General features: G+C 42.4%; 1 protein-coding gene across 3 annotated transcripts in view; it reads right to left on the reverse strand.

Moving 5' to 3' along the window:
• The window catches only part of MSI2 (musashi RNA binding protein 2), a 614,965-nt gene that overhangs the window by 477,166 nt on the left and 131,235 nt on the right, over positions 1–6,564 (reverse strand). The window lies entirely within an intron of this gene.

The raw sequence follows: 6,564 nt of genomic DNA on the forward strand, positions 1-6,564 counted from the left end.
TGTGTTATCCATATATAGGATATATTTTATTGTAATCCTGCCTGTAATGATAATGAGATGACTGCTGCAAAGTGATTGTAGCGATCCAGAGTTATCACTACTATAGCGTTAATACAGGGTTATTACAAATCTTCCCGATTTGAAACCCTCATAACTCACAATTAATGGCATCCAGAGATATAGATTATTTATATATATATATATATATATATATATATATATATATATATATATATATATATATATATATATATATATATATATATATATATATATATATATATATATAATCAATGGAAACAGTGCAGCTTTAATTTTTCATGCTGTGAAGGTAAAATGAATGCAGCATTATGATTGGTTGCTCTGGTCAACAAGGACATCTTACTGATGGACAGTTTTGCTAGATGAGGCCCAAAAAAGTTTTATTCTGCCGTAGTCATTGCTAGGGGAATATGAAACAAAATGGCTGCTAAAGAAGACAGGAGAGCGTTTTGTAGCCTTGATTTTTAGGTCTTCCAGACTAGTGCGCAACATGATTTTCTAACAATGTTTGGTGAGGTTCCACCCAGCGGGCACACAATTTTTAAGTGATACTCCAATTTTAAATAAAAAGGTGGCATTTGTAAGCGAAAATCATCCATCCGTGCACCAGTAAAGCGTGGAAACAGTGGAGCGTGTCTGTGCAAGTTTCACACAAAGTCCTCAGAAAGCCACCATTAGAGCAAGCAAGAGACTTGGACATCCTGCAGCCGAATGTGTGGAAGATTCTGCACAAAGGTTAACAATGTTATCCCTACCGATTGCAATTGTTAGCGGCCCTGAAACCGGACGACAAAGCGAGAAGACATTCATTCTGCAAGAGTATGCAGACTCTAATGGGGTCCTCTCAGCAGCATAGAGCCGCCTTCCACCTTTCTGGCACAGTAAAGTGTAATGTCAGAATCTGGGGGAGGGAAAACCCACATGTCTGCATGGAGCGTATGTGTGACTCCCCCCCAAGGTCAATGTGTTTGGCGCTATATCCTACAGGAAACTGCATGATTCCTTCTTTTTCCACGAGGAAACAATCCTGGGGATTTCATACCTGGACGCTACAGATATGGCTTTTGCCACAGCTGGAATGGGAAATCCCAGGTTTCATCATCCAAGATGGGACAACCCCCATTTTCACAATGAAATCAGAAGTGAGCTCAATAGGTGACTACGGTACCAAATAGATGGGTTATCAGGTCATTACGATAGTGAACTTCCTCCTTGGCCTCCATGTTCCCCAGACCTTACACCTTGTGATTTTTTTTCTCTGGGGGACCGTTAGAGTCTACATGCCATCCTTACCACCCACTATACATGATCTCAGAGTACACATCACAGAGGCCATTGCATCAGTAAATCGTGATAAACTATAATGTTTATGGCAGGAACTTAACTACAAGCTCGAATGTGTGTTGAGTGACAAAGGGGGCTCACATTGACCACCTCTAATGTGGAAAACAGTTTTGTTTTGCAACAAAAAGACTTTGAGCTTCGGTTTCCATCAATATCATTTTTATGTATCTGAGTTTCATTAAATTTGGGAGTTATGAGTATTTCAAAATGGGAAGATCATTTGTAATAACCTTGTATAGTTTTGGGAAAGTTTATAAGGCCAAGTCACACGGCGTATTGCTACCGCATATTACGCACGCGTATTTCCCGTGCGTAACGCGCAGTGAATGGAAGCAATGAAAGCCACTGTAGTTCAGTCGGGTGGGAGTTATAGACCGTAGCTATTGTGACAATAGCCTCCTGCCCTGGCTCATTACATGATCTCTACAGAACAGTAAGGCCCAATGTCCACGAGCGGATTTGATTTGTGGCACCCTCATGAGATCCGCAAATCAAGCCGCCCATAGAGAAGCACTGGGCATCCGCACTTCATTTAACACCTGCAGGTTTGTTTTTATTTGATTTGCGGATGCCACGCGCGGATAACAAATTACAGCATTCTCCATTTTACTGCAGATCACGCGTGGATGTGCTCCATTCATCACTATGGGAGCTCACGATCCGCAGTGCAGCTGCAAATACAGTTGCGAATTCACTGCGGATTTGAAGGTTAAAATCAATTACGGAGGTGGAGTTGCAGATTTTTTCCACGTGAAAAAAAAAATGCAATCTGCGATCTCCCGCAAGCAATAGAAAAATCAATTTAATGATGACTCGTAGTGCATCCGCTGTGGAAATCTCAATGAAAAGTCTGTGCGTTGTAGACATGAGGCCGAACTGTCAGACTACTATTAGGCTTAGTGGCCGCAGTGAAAACTGCAGGTTACTGTTCCTACTGACCTAAGAAAATAGAAAAAAGTTCATCATCAAATGACTAATATTCACAAATTGAAATATTTCATTTCATATCTTCAAACGAGACTGGCTCAGTGACATGTGCCAAAGATGAAGAGCTGACCACGTACATTCTGCAGCAAAGCACCTCACAGGAGCTTGGTGGTCTTCCTCCAACAGCTGATCGGGGATGTGTTCTCCGCTGCAGTTTGTGAGTTAAATGCGTTTTTTAAAATAAATAACTATGGAAACGTAGATGGAACCCAGCAGGTAGTCAAGGAACTCAATCTGCAGAAAAGCAGTAGCGCTTTTAGGGCAATCAGAGATAGTTTGAAAAATTTAATTAAATGGCATAAAGGCTGGCAGAGACTTGAGAAGCAGTCGACTATCGTCAGGTTCAATAATTACTCCTAGGAGAATAATTTGCACACTGTGTCTAATTGATAAAGGATATATTATCCTACATTTTGGATTAAAGTTGGCAGTTGCAAACATAACTTGAAATGTATTGAAAAGTTTTCCATCCGATTAAGACAAAAACAAAGTATTTATCATGATTAACGAGATTCTACTGACACATTCATTTACAGACCAGAGCTGAGGTTGAGTATAGTAGTCATCCCCTATAGTCTGGATGCAAACGTATTCGGCCATCTACTTGTGGCACATGAATAAATGCTACTTGAGACATTTGTCATAACACATCTATCGAAATCTTTTAAAGAGGTGACATACAATATGAGTGGTCTAATGTCCAACTTATTCTTCATATTGTGCATTCTTAAGGCTTATTTAGATGACCGTATATCGGCTCTGTTTTCACACCGAGCCGATATACGGTGTCCTTGTCTGCAGGGGGGTGGGGGGTGGAAGAGCCAGGAGCAGGCACTGAGCTCCCGCCCCTTCCCTGCCCCTTGCCACTATTTGCAATAGGAGGGGCAGGATGGGGGCGGAGCTAAGCGCCAGTACTTAGCTCCGCCCCCATCTCGCCCCCTCCTATTGCAAATAGTGGAGAGGGGGCGGGAGCTCAGTTCCTGCTCCTGGCTCTTCCATCCTCCTCCCCCTGCAAACAAGGACACCGTATATCGGCTCGGCGTGAAAACCGAGCCGATATACGGTCGTCTGAAATAGCCCTTAGACACATGATGTCTAGTAGTTCATTTCTTTTATTTAACACCAAAGTGCCCTTTTTACTGACACTGTCTGCTGTGTTTGGCATTACAGGTCCACTTCATTACTTGAACGAGGATCAGTTGACATACTAGCCGTGGGGATCAGTGTATCTCCCAGCAGTTGAAGGTCCTCTACTAACACATCAATGGAATAGCAAGTAACATGTTATTAATGTTAAATGCTGCAAGGTCCAATTCCCAACATAAACAATAAAAAAAGGGAAATTATCTACCCTGTTTCCCTGAAAATAAGACATACCCTGAAAATAAGACAGCATGATTTTCCAGAATTTTTGAGAATGCAAAATGATTTTTCAGGCTTTATGAGAATGCTTGAAATATAAGCCCTAGTCCAAAATTAAGCCCTGCTAACAGTTAATTAAAAGAGTCAATTTAAATAGTTTCCAGGCAGCTATACATGTAAAAAAGTTAAACCTTTTTGAACAAAAATTAATATAATTAATTTGTAAAATAGTGCTGTAGGGTTGGGTTCACACGGGGCGGATTTGATGCGGTTTGTTGATGCATATCTGCACTGTGGCAAAACCGCTGCGTTTGCAGTGCAATGCAGTGCAAAGGTGTTTGGCCAAAAAGCTGTTCTCACAGGGCGGAATTTTTCTGCACTGCTGCAGTGCGGAAATGCAGCTGCGGCGCAATTTTAGAATATGCAGCATGTCAATTCTTTTGGATTTTCCGCAGCGCTTTTTTGCCCATAGCCTCCATGGACGCAGCAAAACCCGCTGCAAGAGTAAAAAAAATATGCTTGCAGATTTTTTTGAGCCGAAAAAGCGGACAAAATACGCAAGAAAATCCGCAAGCCAAAAAGAATCTTTGAAGCGGTTTTGTAGCAGAAGCAGTTCTTCTGCGGCAAAACCACAGCAGAAAAACGCGACAAATGCACCACATGTGAACCTAGCCTTAGGAACAAATATTAGTTCACAGGAAGCTGGCAATTAGATATTTTAATCAGTCTGCTACATGTCAGAGGTGATTCTCTAGAGGATAAACCATCGCAAGGATGAAGATTTAAGTGTTAAGTCAATAACAAAGAATCATTAAAACATCCTTAGTCAGAACTGTTCAATCTCAAACTGTGCAGCCTGGAGGCACTGGAAACATCCTGATAGCCCCCTATCCAGACAAGAAGGATTTAAGGTGTACATTCCACATACAACACAAGGCTTCAGATGTCAAGACAAAAGCAGCCCAATTACAGGGTGAATATAGAAATAAAGCCCTGGCAAACCCTTCAACACATTTTAGAAAAGTGATACCTCTAATTTAGGTTGTAGAGCGTCAACAGCCTGCTGTTCACTATGACACTGATGGGAAGTGAATAAGAAGCTCTTTGGTCATGAAGTGTCTTTGCAGGTTGACATTGTTATCGAATTTCACATACTTTAGAGGAAACAGGCCACATACTGTATAACCTCAAACCTTTCCTTCTAAACTAGCTTACAGACAGCTCTTCTCCTGTGGGAACCAAGATTGGGTATGTTGAAATCCGACATGTCAAGCAGAAAGAAGCATCGGGCATCTGCCATCAGGGAAGAGTCCAGAGCCCCCCCCCCCCCCCCCCCCATATACATTAAGTTTAGCTTTATCTAATGTGCATGGGTACCTTTATGCTTATAGCAGAGCTTAAAGGGAACTTGTCAGCACTTTTTACCATACTAAACCAAGCACAGCGTTCGAATTATCAGCTTCATCTGCTTAGAAAACGTATTTTTCCATGGCTCTTTATAAATCCATACCTGAAGTATGAAAAGTTTAAAAAGTTCCCACGAGGCATGTAAATTACACAGAGCGGTCCAGTGGGTAGGTCGGATCGTCTCAGCTCGGAAGACTTACTTCGCAAGTCCGCTCCTCTCTCCTCCTTAAACATGGATGATGTCATCCACGCAGTGCTGCAAAACCTTGCTTTCCTATGACATCACTGTACCGCGCATGCAAAAGGGACAAATGATCTACACGGTCAGCAGCCATACAAGATCTTACAGCGATGGATGTATGACGAATTGTCAAAGAAAAGGAGAGCAGACTTACAGGGAGAGCCGGCAGAGAAGAGACGGTCCGGCCTGACAACCGGACAGCACTGCCTAATTTACATTTCATGCAAGAACTTTTTAAACCTTGATTTTTCAGGTATGGATTTATAAAGAAACGTGGGAAAATCCGTTTTCTAAACAGATGTAGGCGATAACTCTAATGCTGTGCTTGGTTTACCATGGTAAAAAGTGCTGACAGGTTCCCTTTAATGAGGCGGTGCATGACTCAGGGATTCAGTGGGGTTGTCCGATTTCACATATCTTTATGCTTTGCTCATCTATAATCCAATCAATTTTCCCAGAACTTGTTGGATGGCTTACATCCGAACGAAAAATTACTGCTGGTACACAATCATTAAAATTAGTCTCCAAGTCAAGTCTTTGTAAAGTCATAGTGTGTAAGTCCAGCTTTTCTATAGCACTAAATCTGCCATACACTTCATTACCCTTTAGTGCCCTATTGTTTAGAAGCGACAAATTCCCCTGCTCCCTGGTAGCGTCATCCCATGCTGCTGGACATACAATGCCCAATAAAGACTAGAAGTATTTATTTACAGTTCAATTACAAAAGTACACAAGTTAGGCCTCCCGTCCCCGGGCGTAGAGATATCCTTACAGGCTCACCGCGGCCAATCGCAGCATGCTGCGATTTAAATTCCACGAGCGGCGAATCACTATGATTCTCAGCTCATGGACAGCGGGGCTGCGCTTTTCCATAGTAGTCTATGAAAAGTGCTCACTGTATTGCCCGCGGCCGGATTATTTCTGCAGAAAAAGCAGTGAAAAATTGCCCGTGGAAAGGCTGCCTAAGGCCGGCTGCACCCTGTGCCCAGGCAGCGCCCACACGTACCTGTCATTAGGCCTTCTCTTCTGTACAGTGGACAGTCCGCATGGCTTGCATGCGTAGTACAGATTTATTTATTTATTTTTTTTTTAAACCCCTGCTTTTTTCACATAATCACCTAGCAATGACACAGAATCCGTGACCTTTCCACAACAACAATTGCAGAAGGGCTGCGGGTCGG

The sequence above is a fragment of the Eleutherodactylus coqui genome, chromosome 1 (genome assembly GCF_035609145.1).
Source record: "Eleutherodactylus coqui strain aEleCoq1 chromosome 1, aEleCoq1.hap1, whole genome shotgun sequence".
Lineage (NCBI taxonomy): Eukaryota > Metazoa > Chordata > Amphibia > Anura > Eleutherodactylidae > Eleutherodactylus > Eleutherodactylus coqui.